A 26,922-nucleotide genomic window follows, 5' to 3' on the forward strand; every position below is an offset into this window, starting at 1 on the left:
TCTATGTGAGCAGTACGAGGCCTGATCAGCCTCCGAATTAAGGCTTCTGGCTCCTAGCTCTGTATTAACTGTAGGATTCGGGACATGCCACTTTTGCTTATTCCAGGTGTTACCCAAATTTACAACCAGCCCACGCTGGCTGCGTGTAGCAAGAAGCAGGCTTCTGCTTGACAGCTCAGAATTCAGTTTCAGACATTCACACGCACAGACCTTGCCACACACGTGCACCCCGTCACGTCTTGCCTGGTAACCTTCACAGTTTGAGCCAGTTTTTTGTCTACGGCCGGGCTTCAGAGGCAGGGCATGGCCACAGAAGCGCATCCCCCCCGTCAGTCTGTGAGCTGAGCAAGGGAGACTCAATACTTGTCTGGTGAGCCTCATACCCAGGCAATGTGGGCGATCCCTCTCCTGCGACAGCCCTGGCAAAAGCCACAGCAGGGTGCTCCCTTGCCTCTGCCTAGGTCACTGGGGTTCCCCTGCCTGCCATTGCTCCTTTGTCCTCCTCTGTGTTTGTGGAGATGAACCTTCAACCACACAACCTAACACCTACAACGCCGGGAAAAAGAGAGGCTGCAGAGGGTCCAGCGGGGAAGGTCGCCGATGTAAAATGCTCTTTGTGAGAGGCAGCACACCCAGCTCACCTCCTTGCTCCTGAGCTGCTCTATCGGAAGCACTGCGTGCAGGACGCTCTGCTCAACAGGCTGTGTCTGTCTCTGACTGCCTTGTCCTTGCTACAGCACCGTGTGCTGGGGGAACGCCATGGAGAGCAAGGAGGACGCTCTTTCCCCAGGAGCAACGGAGGGTGCTCAGCTGAGTGCTGCTGCAGGGGCCAAGGTGGAGCAGGCAGGCAGGGAGGGGAAGGCAGGAACGAGGGAGCTGGGAGGAACCGGCCAGTCTGGGAGATGCCCGAGAGGCTCGAGAACCCTGTAAGCACAGGACAAGCTTAGAGGAGGAGGTTCAACGTGAGGCCCTGTGCTTAACCATCCCCTCCAGATCTGGACCTTCTCTGCTTCCCGAGTTACCGTGCAGTTTAACAGCCTGGTGCAGAGATCCTGACTGGGAGATCACTGTACCTCCAGGAGTTAGGGATCCACCTAACAGTTAACCTGAGCGGGTGCAGGTCTGTGCCGCGCTGTACCTACAGCGTGGCCTTCAGGCTGTGTCCCTACACATGTCCCTTGGCCGCAGGATAAACGGAGCTCGTTGACTGTAACAGAGGAGCCTCCAGGCAGCTCCTGCTTGGTACCAGCGATTACGCCACCTGCGCGGCCCTGCCGTTATCTAAAGTACAGCAAGAAGTCCGCGCGTGAACATCCTTTACGCATAGAGTTGTTTTCTTCTAAGAAAAGTTGTATAACACCGTGAATGACCAAAAGGAGGAACTTCTCCACAGGCAGGATCTGTACAGTGTGCCAAGGGAAAATCCATCTGGGGTCTGCCCAATGCTGCATGAACGCAGGGTCCCCAGCGTCTGAAGGGACCTAAGATTTACTTGCTACCTAGATGCCTCTTCTTGCTGCCTGTACGCCTTCTTCCTGGCTACCTCGCCTCCCAAGATCTTGCCCACCCCCCGCCTACTGGGGAGGGGGGGAATGTTAGAGAGACAGCCTCGATGCTGTGCCAGCACTGCTCAGCCATGGCCAAAACACTGCTGTGTTATCAACAGCTTTCTAGCTACCAGTACAGAGCACAGCACTACGAGGGCTGCTGTGGGGTAAAGGAACTCCAACTCAGCCAGACCCAATACAGAAGGAAAGTGGAGGAACAACAGAGGGGGCAGCCCAGGGACACAGAGCCCCAGGTCTCATCTGGCCGCTCCTGTGACCATACGGTGTATTCAAAATCAAATACCTGAAGTGCTCCCTTAGATGCAGTTTACAGCCCGGGGACAAGAAGGTGGCAGTTCTGCATTTTGCAGCTTCCAGGCTGATGGCAGAGCCAAAGCAAAAAAAAAAAAGAAACCAAACCAAACCAAACCAAGAGAGGTAAAACTGGAGCGCAGGGAGCAAATGCTTTTCTTTCACCTTAGGCCAACTGCTCAGACGCTCTCTATGCTGCCCTGCCACAGACGGCATCCCTCTCGTACCAGTAAGAGACATAAGAGTGAATTAAAGCCAGGACCCCAAACCAGAACAAAAACCCGGTCGTGATGAAGAAGAAAGTGGAGAATGCATCAAATATAACAGAAAATTATTTTGGACGTTCCCAGTTTACATTTGGAAAAAAGAGAAAAAAAAAAAGAAGAGGAATTAGGTATTAAAAGAGGAGCACTGAATGATAAAGCAGTAGCAGTCCCTCTACCACTACAAACCCACACCCCCACATGCACGTACGCACGCAGACTTAACACCACCAAACTCCCATTGACTGTGACGTTCACCTCAGCTTGCTGGTCTAGAGATACTGAATGCCTGAAGCACACCAAGGATAACTGAAAACGTCTGCATGGCTTTAATGGGAATCCTCCAACTGAAACAAAGCGCTTTCTCCCTCCGTCTCCGTTGGCACATCCCCAAGTCACGCTCTCACTCCTCTCCTTCAAAGTCAAGATTCCTAAACGTGAAAAGCGGGAGTGGGGAAAGGCGAAGGGAAGAGAAAAAGAGGGAGAGCATCATCAGTGGAAGACCTGCCAGCTGCTGCTGATTCAGCCCTGTTCGGGGGACCACCCCAGCAGAGAGGAGCTGGTTTGCATGCCACGGTCCTCACTGCCTGTTCCCAGGGACAGGCCGTTCGCTCAGCCTTGCCGGCCAAAGCGTGGGAAAAGCGTAGGCGTGCGCCGTCGCTTGCAGAGGAGCACGGTCACGTTCACGTGCAATCCTTTACCTTTTTCCTCCCTGGATTCAAAGGGTTTCTGTCTTCAAAGTGAGAGCCTTCCATACGGTCGTTTGTGACATTTCATCCAGGGTAATAATCTCAGAAAGATCAGTCCTGCAATAAATATTTTACATAGCAATCCGTGATTATGGGAACTGATGCCACCAAGGGCATTAGCATCAGCAAGAGGAACAGCGGAGCCCCGAGAATCAAAGCTCCGCATAAGCGTGGGAGGTTTTGCTGGATGAGGAGTTTTGGGAGGCAAGCCGGGGAGCCGCAGAGCAACAGCTCTGTGCAAAGGCTCTTGCTGGGGTTTAGCCCCGGTCCGGGTTCCTAAGCCACTGCTGGTACAGATCACGCCTGCAACTCCTCATGTGTAAGCATGAGGATCTCCAGCTACCGTAAAGGCACTGATGATGCAAGCTTTGGGGGTCAAACGCGAGCGCTGCAGCCACTCTGCTTGGGGTCAGAGCCCTGCGATCACCTCCTGCAGCCCTGCCCCCGAATTTGATTTTCCCACCAAGCTGCCTGCTGGTTTCTGTGGGATGCCCCACAAAGAGGCAAGTGGAGAAAACTCTGCCAAACACCTTCAAGCTAATCTTGCCGGGGGTCCTGGCGCTTGGTGGGGCTTTACCTGTCACTGCCTTGCTTTGGGATATCCACGTCACTGGTCTTCCCCACGTTCAGCCGAACTGAACTTGCAGCAGCAGCAGCTTCCATCGCCCTCCTGGACTCCTGATGTTAAAAAGGGACAAATCACGTTCTCTGTCTTTGGTCAAAGTGGAGATAAGCTGAATGCCCAGCACAAACTTAGCAGTCTGCCCTCCCCTTCTGCCCCTTGGCAGCTATAGGTATTAGTGCAGCAGGGGAGAAACCGTTCACTCCAAAGATTTCGGGGCAGGGGGATTGTGTGTTCAAAACACGATTATGAGCAAATCTTGCCAGCAGCAGCAGCAGCAGCATCACCATCTAATAATAATCATCATAATGATAATGACCTTTGTGAAAAACAACTCGTTTTAAAAATTACACCTGTATTCAACTGTTCAGCTCACTGCTACTTGAGGAAACAAAGGTTACAACGTGGGATCCAGGCTATTGGGATCTATTTCGACTGAGTGCTGATCTTCCCCCAACGTTTCCAGACAAGCTGTAAGAGAAACAGGCAATCTCACAGCCCGACGGAGATGTCCAGCCCCGAGGACCCAGCAAGCCTTACCTCTTCTTCTTCTTCTCCGGCTTCATTTCTGGCATCGTCCAACTTCTTCTTCCTTTCTGGCATAAGGTCATCCAGAAAGCCGAGCTCTCGCTTTGAGAAGCAGAAATCCATCGCTTTCCGGACAAAGACGAGAGCCAAAACCTTCACGAATAAGAGGGAAGATGCGGTGAGCTCAGAGACGATGCCACCTCTCGCTCCAACGCTGCAAACACCCCGCTGCCGAGCGGCAGCAGCTCTTACCATCATGGGAAAGATGATGGCGGCACGGGACACCTTGATGGTCCAGAGCAGGACGAGGCAGGTCAGCTGGATCACCGTGAACAAATGCACCTTTCGCAAGGGCACGTGCCGCAGGTAGATGAAATCCGGCTGGTGTTTCGCCGGCATCCAAAACAGCTTCAAGCGATCAAAGAACTGCAAAATAAAAGGGAAAGGTTGCCACCTTGGGACTGCGGCAAGTTTCTGGCCCTCTCGAGACGTGGAGGCAGTTTGCAGCATCTCGCTTGCCGTCAGAAATCCTGGATCCCACCGCGTTCCTCCTGGGAGCAGCACCCGTTTTCCCTTCGCTCCATCTATCAACCGGCTTGCCCCTGAGAGATGCCCACCAAACGGCAACTATTCCATGCCATTCCATTATTAGCATTTCTTGGCCCACTGAATCCCCCAGCGAGGATTTCCACCAGTGGTAGAAACTGCCTTCCCTTTGCACTGAATTCCCCCGCTTTCACGTAACCAAACACTGACCGGCCCTAAACCCTGAAACAGAGAGCGCTGAACTTGCCTGGTCCTCCCAGCCCTATATACCTCCTGTGCCTCCACCAATCTTTTTCTTACACAAAAGAGTTTCATTGCTTGCTCTGCGAGAAGTTCTTCCCATGCCACTGCTTTTTTCCCTGCTGCTACGGAGACAAAATACCAGGGAGCCGACATGCTGCACGCTGTAAAAGAGTCCGTACCTGAATTCCTCTGAGCGACGACACACCCATGTAGAGAAAGACGCCATAAAGCACAGGCATTGGTATAAACTGGGGGGAAAAAGAAAAAAAAAGAAAAGAATGCAATCGTTTCTTTTTCTATATTGCATTTTCAGCATTACCACCCTCTTCCACAGGCACTGCCTAAAATTGCTTGAAGCTTTCCAGCTTCCGTTCAGGCTTAGAGATGGGTCAGATTTTAACCATTAAAGATTTTGTGCGCACGAGTGAGCTAAGGCTCTGCTTTAGGCTGAACTTGGGAGTTACCTCTCCTCAGAATAATCCTATTTTCCAGAAAGGTTGGAGGAAAATAGGCGATTTCACCCGTGCTACCCTATGCCGCATTCTGTGGCGGTAGAAAAACACTTCTGCCTATTCTTGGGGCAACAGGCAAAGGCCACAGGCCTCCTTTTAGCCTAGAGACGAGATTACTTTGTGGGAGGAACGTGCAAGGAAGCCCACGGGGATGACCTCAGTCTGTTTAGCTCCTGGGAACGGCTGCTCCGGGGCGTTTGGGGAGCAAATTGCAGCCAGTAAAGGGCTGCCTGTTTGAAAGAGAGCAGACGTGCTGGTCTGAATATGCTCAACTGTAACCCATAAACATGGGCGGGCCTGAAAGGCACCCGAAAATTCAAACAGTTGCGTTGCTCGCTTGCCTCGAGCACACCAAACGGGGGCCTGAAGGGCTGCAAAGCCTAACGGAGGCTGGTTCCCACCGTGGGTCAAGCCCCAAGGGTTGGGATCACCTCCTCCTCCTCCGCTCCACAACTAACTACTCAGGCCTGCAGAGAGGGGACTGTTTTTCGGTAACCTCCAACAAGCTCGCGGTTGTTGGGTGGTTTGCATTTTCCTCTCACCTTTAACACGGAAGTGAAGAAGAAGGAGCAGCCCATGAGCACAAAGATCAGCAAGCCAGTGACTCTCTGCTCTCGTATCCCCAGAAACTTGGGTTGTTCTCCTGGAGCTGAGCAGTCAGACTCTACTTTGAGGCTATTCACGTGGGTGATGGACAGGACGGTCGCAGCCACAAACCAGGGCAGCCCCATCACAGAGCACACCCCGAGCATCACGGCCACCATGAAAAGGTCCAGGTGGTACCTGCATCCTTTCTGCAGGCAGGAAAACAAGAAACAGAGCATCCCATAGCACAAGAGCAAGGAGAACGTTGCAAGTCAGACTCAAACCCTGCTCGAGCACAAGTCAACTTCTTCAGAATTTAAAACAAGAAATGGAAACGAGTAAGGGTGTATGCAGGCTTTGCACAAGCACCTGGCGTGAAAATCTGGCAGGAGTTCAGACACAAGGGATATGGGGAGCTTGTGCGATACATACTTCTCCAAAAAAAGAACCCCACAACCCAAAACCACCCAACCATTTTTTTCACTCACAAAGAAAATTCTACCACTTGCAAGGAAGGTGTGACTCTGAGTTATCCCTGGCAGCGCATCAAAACAATTCATTCCCTGCACCTGCTGCTGCTGCCATTTTAAAACAAAAATGCGCTTCTGTATTGCTCCAAGATTAATTTGCTCCTCCAAAAGGTTGCTCATCTGAACTGCCCTGTCACTTGCTCCCTGCATCATCGTTAATCCAGGAGAGCACCCTGCCACGCAGCCTGACCTTGTCCCAAACCAATGCCTTCAGAAAGCATCGGGAATAAGAGCTTCTCCCCAGACCTGCAGCCCAGAAGGGGCTGGGGCTGGCGTCATCTCTCACAGGCCCTTACCTTCAGCTTGTGCTCCTTCCTGTTCACAATAACGGCACTGATCTGCTGGTCCATGAATATCAAGATGGTGCAGAGCAGAGCTGGGACGAGCGCAGCCAACACCGTCCACCAAGGGTTGGGTCCTATGGGGTTGATGAACCACCCGCGGTCGTCTCTGGTAGGCTGCAACAAAGCCCACACATCAGCATCGTCTCCCAGCCCAGGCACTCCACTGGCTTTCATTTTCCCCTCCCTCCCTGTGTCAGAGCACCTCCCAGCCCTGGCTTCATGTCCCCCTCTCCCGTGGGCTTCAGCAGTGCCAGTCTCCTCTTTGCAAGCACCTCTAGATACTTCTCCTGTAGGCATCTAGTTTTGGGGCCATCTTCTCCTTTCCAGGAGGAAGCAAGGCACTTGGAGGTGGAAGAGGAGATGGTCACACCACCAGCATCTCCTCCAGACTCAGCCCTGCCCTGCCCCGGCATCACCTTGTGGCACCCCCACCTGCCAAAACACCCCATTACCTTGAACGCATGGGGGACCTGGAGCTTCGGCGATGGGATCCCAACCACAAAGTCAAGGAGCACCATGATGACGATGGTGAGGAAAACAGCAAAGTCGCTCACTGTGGACCGTACCTGGGGCAAGGAACCAGAGGTGAAAGGGGCATGGCAAACAGGGCCGTAACGTGAGATGCAAGAGTTGCAGACATCCACAACATTAAGGCTGGTTAACCAAATCCCACCACCCCTCTGAGCACGTGCAGCCTGATCCCTTGCTTAGATACTGTTGCTGTGTTTGTCCCTGTGAGATCTGGTGTCAGACAATAAAAAAAGCTTAATTAGGCGGACAAGGGTTGGTTTAAGTCAAAACCTAAAAATAATAAAAATAACATTAAAAATAAGAAAACAGATGCCTGCCACTACAGCTACACTCACAGCTACAATGGCAACAAGGCACTGAGGCATCCTTTAGTCCTCAAAAGGAAGCTCCTCATTTGACTCTACTTTCCGCTCGAGCACATAATGCACAGGAGGTAAGGAAAAAAAACCCCAAACCCCAAAACTTTGGGAAACCTGACTTCCTACTACCTGAGGAGGAAAAAAAAAAAAATTTAAAAAAATCAAACCCCAAAAATGTTCAGTCTGGGGCAGGTGGGAAATGCTACGATGATTTTGCACTCATGGAAATGAGTGCGGGACATCCAAGCTCTTGGAGAGCTTGGCCTGCAAGGCCAACGTTTCCCAGCTTGACCAAGGGGGGGCAAATACTGCTTAGTGCTCCGGGAAAGCCATTTTGGGAAACGAGTGTGGAGATGGACGCTGGCCACCATCTTCTACTTACTCTGGTTGGAAAGTAGTGGCTGGTTTTAAACTTCTTCAAGAAGCTTGACAGGGCAAAGGTGGCGAAGAAGAGGATGCAGCACCAGAGGAACACGTCAGGCGTGTAGGGGCCGTCGCGTCCACAGGCAGGTCCTTGAAACTCCCCACGCAAATACCGACATTCCTGGAGAAACAGAGCGTCAGGACACAAAGGCAGTGCACGTGCGGCAGGGAAACCTCGCATAGCTAGGGGGTTTTGAGGATCTTGGTCCAAGATCCACGACCCTGTAACTGCTCCTGCCAATTATATTTAATTTATTATATGAGCTCCTGCTCATTATATTTAATGAGCAGCAGCAGCAGCTGAACAAGTGACACATCGAACTACAGAGCGGAGAAATGAGATGTGAGGGGACACCATACCACACACCCTCGGCACGTCCTCTGCCTGCCATTTGAGCAATCGTGGCTAGAGAAGACACCAGAGGGAAGAGGAAACACTGGAAACTCTTGGGGATAGAGAGAGAGGGAAGAGGGAAGGAGGGCTAAAGACAACCATGGTAGGAAAGGAGGAGAAGAGACAAATCGTCCCGTCCCAGGGGAGGGCTCGCAGAACCTGGCCAAGAGGGCATGAAGGCCACCATAAGAGCCTGCCGCCCTAGGCCTGCCCTAGGCTCTGCTTCCAGCAACAACAGCCTGAGAGGCTGCTCAGACATGCAAATTTATGCATGTACCTACAGACAGCACTGAACGAGAAAGCAAGGCCTGGGGGGGAGCATTTCCCCTCTGCTCAGGGCTGCTGAGGCCAGTCTGTGTGCTCCATCCAGACTGGGCTCCCCAGGACAAGACTGGCACTCACTGGGGTGAGCCCTGCAAAAGGCCACAAAGAGGATGAAGGGACTGGAGCACTCTTCATAAGCTGAGAGGCTGGGAGAGCTGGGACTGTTCAGCCTGGAGAAGGCTCAGGGGACTCTTATCAATGTACACCTCATGGAAGGGAATGAAGAAGAGGGAACCGGGCTCACCTCAGCAGCACCTTCTGGCAGGACAAGAGGCAAAGGGCACAAACCACAAAACATGAAATTAAAGCTGAACACAAGAAAAAACTTTCTGACAGCAACTGTGGTCGAGCACTGCAACCAGTTGCCTACAGAAGTTGTGGTGTCTCCACCCTTGTAGCCCACTCAAAACCTGAGGGGACACGTCCTGGGCAACCTGCTCTGGGTGACCCTGCTTGAGCAGGAGGGCTTGGACTCGATGATATCAAAGGTCCCGAAAACCTCAATGGTTCTGTGAAAGCCACAGACAGAGATCTCTGCCTCGAGCCGAGAGGCAGCAGTCATCAGCCAACTCAGAGGAGCAGGCTGGGAGGCAGCTAGAAAACTCTTCCCAGTTCCTCCCTTGTCATCCCTGCCTCAGGTGTGCAAGCCAGTGCACCGCTTTGTTGAGCTGCCCAGTTCTCATCCCGCTGTGATTCTGCAGGTAACATTAACACAAAGGAGTGAGAGGGGAAGAGCTGTAGTTAACGGCATGGGAACCTGAAAGCACATGACAACTTTTCCCCAAACGTGGGCAATGTTGCTTAGATTCTGTCACCTATGGAAGAGAAGGAAGACGACAAATGGGCCAAAGGGTTACACAGGAATGAAATACGAGGAAGGTGCAAGAGACATCAAAAACATCGATATGTGCCCCGGAAGACTATTTTGTAGTCAACTGACCTGCCCATACCTGACTGTGGGCATGAGGCCTCCGCTCCGGCTTCCGCTCTTCTCCCCTTCACTGTTTCTTCCACTGCAGCACTTTCTGACACTTCTTTTCTTCTCTTGACCTTCAAAACATTGCAAACTTGGTATTGATAAAATTTGATTTTGACTTTTCTATCTTAGAACAAAAGTCAGACTTAATATACATCCGTGTTTTGCAACGTTGTCCAGGCTTATACAACAAAAAAAACCAAAAAATGTCTCAGGAATAAAAGATTAGCTGCCTTATTCAAACAGAAGGTAAGCACTGAGAGGCCATCCAGAGAATTATGCTCAACAGTTTTAAACAAGAACTACTGCTTCCCAGGACATCCTACTTGCTCCATTTTTAGAGGAGGGCCTAGGAACATAATTAGCAGGAACATAATGCTAGCAGAGAGAGCGGGATTTCCTCGGGGGGAATTTGGACAGGACACCTTCACTAATTCCCTCCGTCTTCAGACACTTACCTGTATTGAAAACATACCCACCCTGAGATCTCACTAAACAACTACTTTCCAAAGAAGCTTAACTTGGTTGTTTTCGACACATACAGCACTTAGGAAACTACTTCATTATTCAGCAATATTGACCTCATACAGACTCTCACAGCGAAGAAACCATTTGACAGCTCAGCTCAGACTTGCCGAAAACACATTTAACTGAAGCCAGCACGGCTCTCACGTCCTCAGGCAGGACTTCATTCAAAGTCCACTGGAATTGACAGGAAGGTTTCCCTCAACTTGGATGGTTCTGGGTGAGAATTCACTCCCACCTTACACTGCCTGACTGACACCCAGAAACAGGACAACTACAGCATTGCCTAGATATATCTTCTGCTTCTCCAGACTACATGGAATATCACTGTTTTAAAAAAAAAAAAACACAACAACACACAAAACAGAACCACACACACAACTTACAAGCTCATCACTGCCCTTGTTTACTTCTTTACCTGTAACAGAGGTATTATAAAATCTGGTGAATATTTGGTGACTGCACTTTCTTTAACCAACTTTATAGTACATTTTTGCATTGCACCGCACATCCTGAGAACAAGATAAATGACTTAGAAACAATGCTGGACTTCCATATGATATCTTGAAACTGAAGAACTGCAAATACAGCTCTTTCAGAATTCCTGGCTGTGAATAACACATGCCAGTGGGATGGGGACAATTGCTTTGGACTACTTGTCCATTTGATAAGGGAGACCAGAATATCTACTAAGCGCTCACAAGAAAGACCAGCAGCAGCCTTTCCCAGGGACCAATAATCAGAACAGGAAACAGTAAGAAAAAAACCTCAGTTTTCACAACAGAGGAGGTTCAATGCAGAGTCCCACAGAGGTCTCAGCTGGGGCCTGAGGCTCTTCAGGGAATTCACAGAAAACCTGGAAAATGAGACACGAGGGAGGTGACAACATTTGCTAATTATACAAAAGACATTATTACCATTATTACTATCAATATTTAGAAAAACAAATGCATTCTTTCTTTAGGAAAACAGAAACAAAGAGTGTGAAATTCAGCGTCAACAAATGTAGTCAAGCACAAGGAAGAAAAACACGTGTTCCATATATATATGTGCTGGCTCCAGCCCAGCTACTGACATTCAAGAATGAAGGCTGGGAGCCACTGGGCATTGCTTCATAAAAATACTAGCTGAAGAGTCAGCAGTGGGTGAAAAGGCAAAGAGAAATTCCAGACATTTTCAAAAAGCAATACAGGACAAAAAAGAACACATTGCTATGCTCTATTTCAAATCCATGGTACAGCCATACTGCACGCAGTTTTGCTCCCTCTAATTCAAAGACACAGTGGAGGAAGGGAAAGGGAAAAGCAAGACATAGATCGTAGATGTTTCCAGACATTATCCAAACATAACCATAGTGACTTCCCACAAGATACGTCGTGCTGAAAAGAGCCGAGTTCTAGATACATTGTGCATATGCAGGGATAAGGCACAAGGTGGACATTCTCATGTTTGAATCTCATCTTCGATACTCTCTCCCATTTACTCACATCTGAGAACAACGATAAGACTTAAGAACATAGCACTAACATTTCAAAGGAGCAGGAGTCCTCTTGTAAAGCTTCAAAAGTCATACCACGCTGAATGTATATGCAGAAGGGAGCACCTTACAATCTGTCAGTGTGAACTTGGTGACAAAACGCTCGTAACACATTACAAGAAACACTCATCCAGGTGACACTCTCCCATCAGTTGCTTGTATTAATAGCATTGTGTTTCCTTAACTGTATCTGGCTTCAGTCCTGCCATCTTCCCGCAAAAAACAACATGCCAGGCGCTCCCAACCCTGTGAATAAAACCTCATCAGCTTTCCTAACTAAAGAGTAATTCTTTTAAAAATTATTTTTAAAACTGAAAAGGACTAGGATTCACAGGAGTAGCGTCATTACATTCACTTCACAATTCAAAATGGGAGGACAAAAGATAATTGACATGACAAACGCCACAGATACAGACGTTCCTTCCTGGGGGTGCGCTTCGCACACCTACGAGCTCATGCATGCAAGAATGGGTGACGCCAGGCAGCAGTCTCCTTACGTGCCTCTGATCTCAGGAAGAAACAGGTAACATGAATACTTTTACTCCATTTGCTAGCAGAAACTAACATCCTGAGGACCAGAGATGGAGCCCAAGATTTGCTTAGATGAAACGCTGACACAATCAGTTCCTTTAAGGGATGAAATTGTTCGTTTGCGTTTGGCTTCAAGGACTCCCACAGCTGGTGATTAACTAAGAGGTATGCTACAGCGAGGAGCCCGACACACAGATTGCAGGACAACTCATCACACCAGGCCTCTGAGCTTGCAGTTCTCCGCAGAGCCCGGTGCTGGCTGAGCAGGTGGATGGACTTCCCAGTTCTAGAAATACAAGCTCGTGAATCAAACCCTCCTCAAGCACGCAGGCAAAACTGGCTGCGCTTTAGCGAAGCAAACCAACAATGAGGCTTCGTTTGTTTGGGTGCCTCCTGTCTGACGATGCTCTGGGCTACTTTCTCTTCCTGGCAGTAACAGGAATAAGCTGCTCTCATACCTACCAGCTTCTGACAGAGAAAGAGGATGATCTCATTCTTGCCTGCTAGGACCAGGGGTGGCAATAACGCAGTCTGCCGAGACTGGAAGGGAATGCCTTGGAGGCGGAAACACGTGGGTGTTCATTACTCCCGGGCACTCGGAATCACGGGAGGTGATGATGCCAAAGGGCCTGATCCGATTCACAAACTGACACACCTTAGGACTGAAAAGGCTTCTCCTTCAACTAACTTACTTTTCTCTGCAACAACAGCCTCAGGAGAGTAACTTCTTCTTAACCTTTTACACTACAGCAACTACAATATTTAATCCTAATGTACCTTACAAGAAAACTACTGCGGTCTTCTCTGCTAGTGGGCCAACGCTGCTGCGCCTGTAAGGAGCGCTTTACGTTTTATTAACCTTTTGAAAAAACGCACTAGCTTTCCTTGCAATTGCATTACATGGGCTTCCTGGGACTTTATATATACACGTTCATTTTCTCTGGCTAAATCAGATTTGGAACGCAGGGGTGTCCATCTGAAAACACTGCAAAACATTCTTTTTACATACATCAGTTCTCTGGTGAAGGCAACAACTGAGGAGGATCTTCAGCTAGTGTAAAACTGCAAAGCTCAAAGGAGTCGTACTCCAGCTAACGATCTGCGCACTACTAGGCAGGAATGTCGAATTAAGCAATGCCCAACAGATACAAGTCATTGGACCTTTTCTTTTACAAGTAGGAAAGAAAGGGTACGCAGAAAGATAGTGAAGTGGTCTGTAGAAAATGGATGTAAATCATCAAGATTTCCAAGGATTACTCGAATTGCTCCCTGGAGAGGCCAAAACAAGAAAGGAAGGAAGAATATTAACAAATAGCCACAATTCCACTGTCAAGTACAGTTTTCAGGCTTGGGAAAAAAAAAATTACAGCTTGCAGGAGTCATGGAAGAGCAGGTTCCAGATATTTTGCTTTTCCTCCTCTCCTTCTTCCCCCCGCTCCCTCCCATCACCTTAGAGCACGCTGCCCTAACAGATTCACAGAAATTGAAGTGAATGAATATCTTAACCCTGAATGAACATGGAAGCATTACTACGGAGAGTGGAGGTGTGCTTTTAAATTTAAGAAGTTCTACATTTAAGAAGCCTCCTCCTTGCCAGCACAACACGTGCAGTATTGACCTGTTTCAAAAATAAACATATTCCCCTTTTTCGGAATATTGACCCAATTCAGTTACAAAGGAACTGTAATTCAGCCCCAACAAACTCCTGCTTTATAAATGGGAAACTTTTTCTAGGAACACCTTTCAGTATTTTCGAAAGTGAAAAAGAAAAAATAATTAACCAATAATTTTCTGTATCAGTTAAGATCAGCACATTTTCTTCAATAATATTTACAATGCTACTACTGTACTCTGAAGATTTGTTTAAACTTAACTAACAGGAGCATTTTTAAGCAGGCAGTATATTGGTCTCATTTCCTCGGGAATGGCAGGGGCTTTCTTCTGTCTCAGGAAGAAGATGACAACAACAGAACTCATCAGCTGTCACCAAGCTTGGCCACAAAGTAATGGCGTCATTAAAAGAACGTTCCCTGGCTTCCATAGCTATGAGGAAAGCACGTGCAATTGAGCGTTAGATTAGCTGCTATCAAGCTAGCTCACCAGTACTGCCACAGCTCCTGAAAAACTAGGAGGGTCTGACAGCTAGTCAAGCCTGAGAAGTTCAAAGCAGTGGTCAGGTCTGGGGCCAAGAGCGAAACCACGGGAAAGTGCTACTGCAGAACGAATCTGAACAGGAACCAGCAAGGCACGGAGTGCAACTAGCTCCACAAATAGCAGTTTTCATTTGTCCAATTTCAACAGTCAGTAGCTTCTTTGAAGTATTTCTGATAAAAGCATTACTCGCTTACGCTAATGCTGCCTGTTGATGACATTTTTCATTTACGTCCTTTTTTTCACCCTCGTACTCTCCAGAGAAGTTCCCCATTACTCGCACTTGAAATGCTGCATTTGACAAAACGTCCTCCGTCCCATAACAAACAAAAGATTTGCTCGGCCTAACATTCAGCTAAGCTCCCGTGGACCTGCTTCATCTCCTACCTCTAACTCCTTGACAGCACTTTCAGTGGTGTCGAGATCCAGACGGCTGTGAAACAGAGAGAGTTAGTCCCACCCCAGCCAAAAAGCAACAGAGCTACATGCCTTGTAAGAGTTTAAACAACAACAAAACATCATTCCCATTGCACTGAGAAAATACTTCAGTATTTTCAGGTACAGTGCTAGGTTTTGAGTTCAGTATGCAAAGAACCTTGGTAACACTGATGTTTGCAGTTGTTCCTAAGTAGCGTTTAGACTAAAGTCCAGGATTTTTCAGCTTCTCATGCCCAGCCAGCGAGAAAGCTGGAGGGGCACAAGAAGTTGGCACAGGACACAGCCAGGGCACCTGACCCAAACTGGCCAACAGGCTATTCCATACCATGCGACGTCCCATCTAGTATAGGAACTGGGGAGGGAAATCGCTGCTCGGGGACTAGCTGGGTGTCGATCACTGGGTGGTGAGCGATTGCACTGCGCATCATTTGTACATTCCAATCCTTTTATTATTGCTGTTGTCATTTTATTAGTGTTATCATTATCATTATTAGTCTCTTCCTTTCTGTTCTAGTAAACCGTTCTTATCTCAACCCACGAGTTTTACTTCTTTTCCCAATTTTCTCCCCCATCCCACTGGAGGGGGGGGCGGGGAGTGAGTGAGCGGCTGCGTGGTGCTTAGTTGCTGGCTGGGATTAAACCACAACAATACCTTTGAGATGTCTACCATTCTGTTAAGCTACTGATCAAGTTCAGCTATGCTTAAGAACTTAACGGGAAGGCTGACTGAGAGATATACAGCAATTTCCTTTGGAAAAGGATAGCCAGTTTTCCTTAGGAAACCAGGCTAAAAATTATGTCAACAGGAATTGCAAGGCATCCCAGTTTGATATTAGCATGTAGAGGCTTTTCATCGCTCATGGTGGAGACAACTAAATAGTGCATTCTTAAACACTTCCTTATCAGAATAAAGGCTATCCTTAAATTAGTGTCTTTTCCTATATGTAACTCCCTGATCATATACAGTTTCTTCTGAAAAGGAAGGAAGACTGGGCTAGCAACTTCGGTAAGCCAAGCAACTAAGCACAGACCCAGGAACAGCCTTGTATACCCACAGGAGTGCCGCACGGACATTTGAGACTCACGGGGTTGGAGAGGTATGTAGCGTTTGCCACATATCAAGGTGCCACGATTAGATCACTGATCACCCCCAGACCAGGGAAAGAGACAGATAACACACACAGTGTGAGCACCAACTTCCGCCTTTTATTGCGCAGTCAATTCCTTTTATACTAACAAGGGTAGGCGGGATTACAGATACATCATAAGGCTGCGACTAACCCTCTAACTTTCCGTGACATCGCGAGATCTTCCGAACACCGAACCCTACAGAGGTATACCACCATCTGGATTTAAAAATATGTTTGTCCTCTGTGTGTGGTGGGGGTACCGTAGTCCATGTCAAGGACTGGGGGTGATCTGCATGCTTACAAAGACAGACCTGGAAGCCTTGCACAACTGCAAAACAAATGCTCAGAGTTTATTATGGTACCAGATTCACGTGACATACGTCAGGCGGAGAAGGGTGGTCAAGGAGAGGCATGGGGCAGTCCTCAAAGCAGGACTTCTTTACTACCAGGACTTTGTTTAGCCATGGAGCTTCAGCTCAAACTCTCATTCCCATTTTGGAAGTGGATTTCTTCCCTGCCTTTCCGAGGCACAGCTCTGTTAGGACACCCACAGGCCGTCTGAATTTCTCAACTTGGGTCTTTTCATGTGTCTCATATTTACAGGGACAGAATCTCTGGCTTTGCTTGCCATCAATAATACATCTATCCTATGAAGAACAAGAAGACTGGGACACCAAAAAAAAACCCCAACCCAAAAGACAGAGAAGTCCATTTCTCTTTCAACCGCCTGAAAAAACACTTTCCTCCTGCACCCCTGTGCATATACCCAAAGAGAGAGAGAATGCAGCCTTTGAACAGTAACTGGGATAAATCTTTCTCCTCTGATCATTCCCCCTCTGACTCACAAGTCTCAATCTACCAAGAAAATAGTGCACAGCTCTCACAAAGCATGACATGCACCTAGAAGGGAGGCACAATTAAAAGAAGAGACAAGACAGACAAATGATATGGGAGCCATTTCCTTCATGAACAGAACACTTTTCCCTTCTTATTCGTCATAATGACTACCAATAAATAACAGGAAGAAGCAACAGGTTTGAATACAACACCGATGAATTTAAGTTTAATGCAAGTGAAGTGCCTTATAACAAGTCTGGATTGAAAAAGATGTTGAGAAGGGTGGTTTTCAGAGAGACTGCTTACATTTTAATCTTTAGCGAGACCTGAATCTGCAGTAGATGGGTACAAAAAACAATGAGAAAATGTCTTTTTTTTTTTTTTTTACCAAGTTAGGGCAAGTGAGATTCACCTCTCATTTTTGTGTGTTCTTTAAAAAAACAAGAAGAAAATCCAAATGAAAAAGGCAATAAACAAATACTGAGACCTGGCAGGGAAGGCAGGCTTTATTCTACCCCACGACTAGCCCTCAACTCCTGTTCTTCTGCGGTCACGCTCACAGCTCTCCCGCATAGCATCACCTCCCTCTCTGATTTTCAGACCTCACATACTACCTTAGGTAGCTACAGCCAAGCTTCGGTGCTGCCCAGAGAGTGTCAAAACGTGAGAGGTGCTCAAGGAGTCCTGTAGGTCCCTCTCCACCAGGTCACTAGAGATGGGCTCTTGCTAGGACTCAGGCAAGGGAGGGGGAAGGCTGGCTCATACCCCTTATTCCCACTGATGCCACCTTGACCCACATGATTGAGCCTCGTGGGCTGACTCCCAGCACGTGCTGCTGTGACTGAAGTTTTCGCATTTGGAGCGCTGCAGGATCCTCTCTATCCTGTTGATCAAATGGCCAGTCGCTGGCACAAGCAACAGTTTACACCACTCACAACCAAACCCGAAATACAGGAAGATTAGCTGCCAGGGCGATTTAAGACTCCCAAAGCAGAACAGAACCAGATAAGGAAAGCAAAGCAAACCATCCTTGGAAAGATAAAGAAACTTTGCAGCTGACACAGGAAAAGCAGCTATTAAGGTAAGCAGGGGTGTTACCAGTCTCAAGCTAAAAGTATTTTGAAAGGTGACAGCAATTAAGAACCCATGCAAGCCTTGAGCTTAAAAACACTCTGACCTTGAAGGAACTCAATCTGCCTTGCTGGTTCCCAGGACATATGGCCTCAGTAACAGAGGATATACATCACTTCCTAGTTCAGTATAGCTACATAGGTATCCCATAAGGCTTGTCTGGTACAGGACTTTGCCTCACCTGCTGACTGTTCAGCTGCCTGCTACCCTGGCTGATCACTTTGGAATCACTGCTGCCCTAAGCCCCCACGTGCTAGATGGAGCCAGCTGGACTACTCCACGATTCCAGACCAACTTCAGCTGTCACACAGGCCCTGGACCAGGATGGCAGGTTGCACTGAACATTTTGTCTCAGACGAGCATCTCCACTCCTCCCTGGATGTCACCGACACCTTGTACCATGGGATCTCTCCTGCCACAAGATCCAGCACAGCCATTACATCCCATAAGCACCACCACAGTCATATACCCCAATCCAGTGTCCCAGGTCTTCGGACTCAAAAGAACAGCCCGTCTCTCCCGTACATCAAAACCAATCAACTCTAGCAGAAATGATGACGTCTTGGACACATCGAGTTTTCAGCTGGAACAGTGCCACCCTGGTGAATTGCTTCACTCCAGGCAGCAGTCTGGGGACAAACGCAGCAGTTTCTCTCCTGTCCTCAAATATAAAGCACTTCCACAAACTTCTAGGTGGTATTGGCAGAACAGCACCCAAACTGTCCCTCATTTCTCTGCTCCCTCTGCTGGGTGCCAGCCCAGCATTATCAAAATGCCTGCTTGGGTAGCGCTGCCAGGCACACAGAAGCTAAAGCAGGCTGTAAAGTTACGACACAGTCTCCCAAAGAGCTCAGTAATTACCACTGTTAATTCTTACCAAGACCAATAGCACCACTACTCTTTACAGGGACCAAGCAGATCAAAAAGCAGATCCGGGAAGAGAGCTTCTGAGTTACAGGCTTCAGTGTCAGCAACCGCTGACATCTCCAGCCAACAGCCAGATCACGCAGCCCTGCCAAGGCCGTACGCCCACCACCTAATATTCCACACTGGCATCAGTCCACAGCCACTGCCAACGATTGTACGTACATGGATGCTGATCCACGCACAGCTATTCAAAAAGAAAGGGATCACAGTCCCTGTAATTGTGAACTTGCATCTTGGTGCAAAGAAAGACAGCCGATATATCGGGTTTGTTGCATAAAGTGTGGGCCAAGAAGCTCATCACTTCTATGTGTCTCATGATACTTTTTTCCCTTGTCAAAAGGGGATAATCCACCATTCTCCATATTCCACTGTATTTTCAAATGTAATTCAAGTTGGGGCCTCCCCTGCCTTTACTAGGCAAATAGACTAAATGCCAGTGAGAATGGATTTTAAATCTACATTTTAAGCACTGGAGTAGCAGAACTAGTCAAGACACAAAATTACTTACAACTGCTCGCTCACTGCAATATTCCAAACAAGATGATACTACAAACTCTTTCAACTCTCTCTTTAGAAAGGTAATCAGCCTTGTTTAGACCAATCTGGTGCTGGTTCTTGGTATCTTCAGAAAAGAGATAGTAAAATAATTCTATAAGACAATCAAGACCCATCAGAACACTTTTTCATTAGGGAGGGATCACGCACTAGACTTATGCCGGGTATAGAGAAGGGGTTGGTTTCATCTGGGTTTTGCTTTACATCTTAAAGATGGATTATTACCGCAGGAAAAGTACAACCGAAATGAGTGAAATAGTCACATTCCTCCTTCCATAAGGTTTAAATGCGTTTCAAGCTCATATCTGGAAGCGGAACAAAATCAAACATAGATCTCCTCCTAATTTTCCAAGCTACAGAACAGTAAGTACCGCACAGTAGAAAACAAGATCTAATACAAGAGGTGGCAGCTGGGATTTCATGCTGCTTGTATGTATTCACATCAAAAGATATGCAATCACAAGCAAGCGTCACTCATCTGACACTGGAGAGGCATTCTCTCTCTAGCTGTGCATGGAAGGGATAGTTTCGCCATACACTGCTCCAACAGCAGTGAATCACAACTAGTAAGGGAGTCGCTGCATTTTACAGTTCGTAGCACTCACGTTCAAAAGCAAGGCCTGGTTTTTCTCTCTGTAAAACCAGTTCATGCAAGCCCAACGTGGCCCCACGCACCCCCTGAGATTCAGCCACCAGATTCCCAATTAAGACATGCTGAACTGGACAACCTGGAAAGCACATTTCAGTCCCCAAAAGGCAACAGGGTAGCAAGATCTTCCACTAGTGTCTACTAAACAAGAAACAAGGAAAGCCCATGCTTGCCAGGCAATCACTTACCCTCAGACACACCAGGCAAACTCTGTCACGGAAGCACTTGAAGATCACCACCCACAGAAGACCTTGATGAATCAAACATGCAGCCCATCATACAAAAGATGCTACTGCCTCCTAAGCCCCAGTTTGCACCATAATATCAACAGAGATCCCAAACTCAGTAAAAAACCACAGCGTTTTTATTTTCTCGCGTCTTTACACAGTAACTGCAACGTACCCTCTTCTCTTCCACTCCCCTGCACAGCTCAAGCGTGCACGGGGCTTCCTTTCTTTATGAAACTAGACAATTAAAATCTACTTTGTAACAACAATTTGTTTGGATTCCCATCTATAAAAGCCTCCAAAAATGCCACACTGTACAGTAATTGCTCTACTGGTGAAATACAAAGGTTCGGTAATGTTTATAAAGCCATTTAAACTGCATGAGCAAAACTATTTTGCTTAATTACATTTTCCAACCCTTCATGCTATGTACAAGCTCACTTCTTCCAAGAGTCACCCCTACTCACATGATCAAATCATGCCACTTGAAACGCTCTGACATTATCTTGGCATATAAAAAGGTTGAAATTATCGTGACAACGGCAACCTAAGGACTGCAGATACCCAGAATCTGGTATGAGAAGTGAAAGCTGAAAAAGAGTTAGATCTCTTGAAATTACACATTTGAAATACCAGAGACACAAAGCGTTTAAAAGCCATTCAATACCACGGCTCACCATAAAACCATAAAAGGTTCTGAAACACTTGTCCTGAATCATTTCAATGGGAATATTAAAGGATGAAAACGCCCCATGGAATTACAGGATTCATTTATATAGACTGACAAACTCACTTTGTGGTAACGTGTTTTTAAATGTCAAGCAGTATAAACAAGGTAGCTGAAATTACCACCTAATACAATGACTTGAACTTCAGCGCCTTCAAAATCACAATTATACCAAGACTGAAATAAGTTTGACAGACTGAGGTATAATCAAAATCACTGTAGTCAAGAGAAATTTATCCAAAGCAAAAACCATTTCATGCTTACACACATGTATGTTTACTGTAAAAGAAAAGTAGAGCATAGGTTTTCAACAGTGACCAAAAAAAGGCTCGAAAAACACCTGGAAAAAATATATTCTGCCACTCACTCCGCTTTTGCTGGGCACACCGATTTTCACATTTTGGTCAAAGATCACTCGGCTTCTCCGGTTTACTTCACTTTGAGAAAATAATTTTCAGAAAACATGCCTCCAAGAAACATCGGACAACTGTACGTCCACATGATTAAATAAGAGGTAGGAAAACCCAGCAATAGGTCTATCACACACTTTACAACAGCAGCAACTGCTTGCTTGCAAGACCCTGGCCAGAATCCTTCTCCTTAGCAAAATAAATTAATGCTAGACAGTTCTCAAGACATCACATCAACAGGAAAAGGGTTAGCTCTCCCTCACATCAATAAAGCACATCATCTGACCTAAAGTGCAAGTCTTCATCACTAAACCACTTTCAGAAGAAACAGTGCCAACCTTCAAAGACATCTTCCTAGAAGGAGCTGTCTTTCCTGACCATTTTGACTAGGTACAGACTTCATATCTGCCTAGTTCTTCATCTTTTAGGAAGGCTAATGAGGTCGGAGAAGCAAAGGACAAGTCCAGCCAGTATTATTTATGGACCTCTTTTTTCACTGTTGTTCAGTACAGATACGCAGCATTGCGGAATCCTTTGGGACTGATTTCTCCCACCAAACCCACACTGCAGACTTAATCTTAAAAACATATCCCCTCAAGGACAAACAAAGTAAGCTCATATCCGCCAGACCTGAAAGATGTTTTCACCAATGCCTCAGGACTGTCCACTGCTGGCAGTTCATCCGTTAAGCTTTCTTCAGGAGGTCTAGGGTCACCGATGATGGTCGGCTTTGGCCTTTCCTTGAGGATGCCGGTCAGCCCACCGATAATGGTGTTCCACAAGCAGTTCTGTCATTTAGACCCTGCAAAACCAGACAGTCAGCAAAATACATTCATAGGCCTACTGTCCAGCCTCTCAGCAGTCTGCAAAACAAAGATGCTCTCTGAACTTTTTACCTTTGCATCACCACCAGTTTGGGATTAAGCCTGAAAACCCAAAACAAAGCTCCAAGTGGAAATAAGCACTAACTTGCAGCTCCTTCCAAGTCCAAGACCACAATGCTTCCCATAAAAAGATTTGGTTACAGAACAGGGAGTTTTCACATCTCAGTAAAAACCATCCTCTCCACATTAACTTATAGCTTAGCATGTATTGGCGTGGCTGTATTTGAAGCCAAATAACTAACCAAAAAACAGAGTACCAAATCAATACAATAGTAATCGTTGAGTTTCTTAGTGCTTAAATTACAGATTTGAGATATCACTGAAGGACTCCTATCAAAAAAACATACTTCTTTTCTGCTGAAATTGCAACCTTTCCCAGCAGACATTCAAATGCCAAAATATTTCTATGGATGGTCTTTCTACACTTATTTCCAAGAGTCACCAGGTGCCTCTTGCATGTCATTCAGAGAACCCATCCTCATCTGTTAAGTCCAGCTCCACTGACAAAGTACAATTAGCACCCTTCAGTCAGATCTCCTCTCCACCCCTGAAGAACAGAGTACCTGACTTGCAGCTCATCAAATTTAAGGACAGGGAGGGATCACTCCCCGCTTATGGTCACGGTCACAAGACAGGCTCAACCTGGGGAAGAAACCAAACCAATGTCACCTGCTACCCATCAAATCACAACAAGGCTATGAGGAAGCAAAACCCAGCCTGAGAACAGCTTCCCCCCGGGGAGCCCTCCCGCCTCAACTCCACTCCCCGTTCTCTCCACCTCCTCCCCCCGGCGGCGCAGGGGAACAGGGGACGGGGACGGGGGCTGGGGTCGGCTCCTCACCCCTTGTCTCTGCCGCTCCTTCCTCCTCAGGGGGAGGAGGACTCCGCGCTCGGCCCCTGCTCCGCCGTGGGGTCCGTCCCTCCCGCGGGAGACAGCCCTTCCCCACCTTCTCCAGCGTGGGTCCTTCCCGCGGGCTGCAGTTCCTCACAGACTCCTCCAGCGCGGGTCCCTTCCACAGGCAGGGTGCAGTCCTTCCGTCACAGACTGCTCCAGCGCGGGAGCCGCCGCCATTTTGGGGGACATCCGCTCCCCCGCTCCCCTCCACGGGCTGGGGGGGACAGCCTGCCGCCTCCCCGCGGGCTGCGGGGGCATCCCCTCCTCCTTCCCTGACCTCGGGATCCGCAGAGGGGTTCCTCTCACATCCCGCTCCCCCGACTCCCTCACGGGGCGTTCGTTCCCCTTCTGAAATCTCTTCTCCCAGAGGCGCTCCCGCCGTCGCTGAGGGGCTCGGCCTGGGCCAGAGGCGGGTCCGGCTCCCAGCCGGGGCAGCTTCGAGCAGCTTCTCCCAGGAGCCGGCCCTGCGGCCCCTCCCCCGCCACACAAAAACCCAAAAAACCCGAAACAGGGAGGGAGCAGATCCCGAGAAGAGCAGCGAAGGGCTGCAACGGTGCTTACCTCAGTCAAGAGGCTTCTCTCAGCAGAGGCCCAGCAAGCCTTCATCCCACTGGATTCCAAGGGAGTAACAAAAGAGGATGGACTGGAGAGAGAAGCGATGGACTGAAGGAGGGATTTACTTAAGAAGAGGTCTTGTGAAAGAAGAGATCCTTTGTCTGTACAAGGCATGCCTTGCTAACGACTGGGCCCCTGAAGGAGAACGAAAAGACTGAGAAGAAGGGAACATCCTACCCCAGGAGGCGCCGAGAAGTTGAAAAATTGCTAATAGGCACGAAGTCAGCAAAAATCTTGGATAACCGGAGGAAAGGTAAAGGCAGCACGAGCAGATCAGACCACCGACTCAATTCACGACCAAAAGACTTACCCCCACCCCCCCTCCACCTTGGGCATGTGCTGTAGAAGAAAAGAACACTGGACCTTTAATTTGAAGCAGGGGAACTTCAACCTGATAGAAACTGTGCGAGATAAGCGACTCCTGGTAATAGTTTTGGGGAAGAACTTTGGAAATCGAATGTGTATAACTGAACTTGATAGCATATGTCCATACATTTCATGTGGTTTGAACAAACTTTTATGGTTTTAACATTTTGTACCTTCTATGAAAACTGGTTTGCTGCTAGATGACTAAGTGAGATTTGATAAATGATCATGCATTAACATTATGGTTGAAACGAGACAAAGGGTAACTGGGGAGATAATTACAAAAGTGTAGTCAAGTTGTTACTGATTTGTTATTAGTTAGAATTAATTTTCATAGGAATATGGAACTATAAGAAATATTTTAGCAAAATTATATATTGCATTCTATATATTTAACCAACAACTAACAGCTGCTGTGAAATCCCCTGTATGGCCCTGTACCAAGGCCAGAGGAATTGGTTAAAATCATCTAGTAGGAACATTTAGAACTTAGATAACAGATGTCAGAATTTCAAATTAATAGGAACTTAGGAACTTAAGAAAATGTATTATGTGTAACTATAAGAATTTGAGTATTGTCTGAAATCAGTTAACCACGGAAGCTTTGGTAAAGATTTACTTCGATCTAATTAACGAGAATTCCAATCAGTAGAGTTAAGTGAGATTAACCAATGATTGTTTTAGTATAAGAATATTGATAAGGTGGTGTGACTGAGGGCCAATCACTAGAAATATTAAATTCAAGAATTAACATTGAATGTACTTTATGTAAATCTAATACATGATGGCGAAAATCATACTGCGCAGAATCACATGAAAGGTCAGCTATCGGACAAAGTGAGGAAGACTATGGAAGACCACCAGAGACCTTCACTGCGCCTGTGTAAAGGACATTTACATATGCTAAGAACTTCCCAGAAATCTAATGAATATGCATAACACTTCTCAGAAATCTAATGAATATGTATGAGTAAGTTTAATACAAGGTGTGTGATTTTGGTGTTCAGGTGTGCGTGGTTCGTGAGAGGACTCGCCCGCACACCCGGCCATTAATAAAGAAGTTTCTGCTTATCTACACTACATTGGTGTTGATAAGTTCTTTATTCCGAGTTTTTCGGTAACAAAGTGATTAACTAGTAGATCTTCATAAGTTTTGCAGTCCTTTGCTCTTATGACAAGATGTTCCTGTACACTAGATGAGAACAATGCTGAAACTGACCATGTGTAATTGAAACTGCATTAAGCTTCAAGATCAAAGAACAAGGACAAGAATAAAGACTTCAAGGACAGCCAGCAAGAACTTCAATGGGTCGGTGGTCGCAGAAGCAGCCCTTCGACTCAAAGGGATCCTTCATTGCGCATGATCGGATGTAGCCAGTACTAAGATAATCAGTTGCGATCATTTTTATGTATATATATACTAATTCGATTAATATGCAATTACTTATTCTATAGTGATACCGAAAAGCCGGTCAAAGAAACTCTCCAAGTCTCATTTTGGAGTTTTAGAAAGCAGGCATTCTTTATTGCAGCGCTGGATGCACGGGGGATCGTTCCACGTAGCGTCCATACCGCAGCTATAGCACAAACAGGCTAGCGATGGCCACCGCTCGCGCAGCTGACGGTGTGGAGCCGATGGAGGTGGATCCACCTGAAGACGAGGAGGAGCCGATGGAGGTGGATCCACCTCCAGGACAGCTCCCCACGCAGCACCACGTCACGCCCCAGGGCTTCCCTCCACAACGCCGCCGTTGACACGGTGCTAGAGGAGCACCTGGAACACCATCGACACGGTGCTAGAGGAGTGCCCGGCCAGTACCCTCCACACCTGGGCGGCCTGCAGGCTCACGTGTTCCATCCCCCCGGCATCGACAATACTTTGTTGACGGCCACGGGTCTTGTGAGCTCTTCCTTCCCACCGTCCACCCTCTCCCCTACCCCCACCCCTTCTGAAGGGGTGCCATCTCCTCTGCTCTGAGTCCCAAGACAAGGGGACGAGACAACATGGCTTCCGCCATGCTGCTGCACCGGGAGAAGTCCCTCGGAGGGCCACCGAGGTCCCTGGGGCCTGGAGGTGGGGTTTCTTCGGCCTGAGGACGAGAAGGCTGCCTGACGGGAGGTTGGAGATGAAGCCAGACCTTTCGCGGTGGCGCACAAAGAACAGCAATAGATCAAGAGGAGACGTCGGAGAGACAGCCGTTCCTCTGGAGAAGCAGAAGACTACAGGTCTGCCAGGAAGAAGTGCTGGCTTTCAGCATTAAGGCCCCTTCTAGCCGCTTTGTTAGTTCTTTTCAAGATTGGGCAACAAAAAACTAAAAAAAAACTCAATAGAACAAAAAGTAACAGTAAAAATGCTTTCCCTCTCCCTCACTTGGTACTTTGGCAACTATGTCTGGACTCCTCTGTCCCCTCCTGGTCTCCCCAGTCCAGGAAAGACCCCCTTGGTCCGCCCCGGGACTGACTGACAGCGCTGCCCTCACAGCGGGGGGGGGGCTGACTGACAGCGGCGTCACGCACAAAGCCCTGGGGAGCTGCCCCGGCCGGGGGGGGGCGGCAGACAAAAGGGGGTCCCTCACCTCCCCTGCGACACACGGCCATG

Source organism: Haliaeetus albicilla, chromosome 31, assembly GCF_947461875.1.
Source record: "Haliaeetus albicilla chromosome 31, bHalAlb1.1, whole genome shotgun sequence".
Lineage (NCBI taxonomy): Eukaryota > Metazoa > Chordata > Aves > Accipitriformes > Accipitridae > Haliaeetus > Haliaeetus albicilla.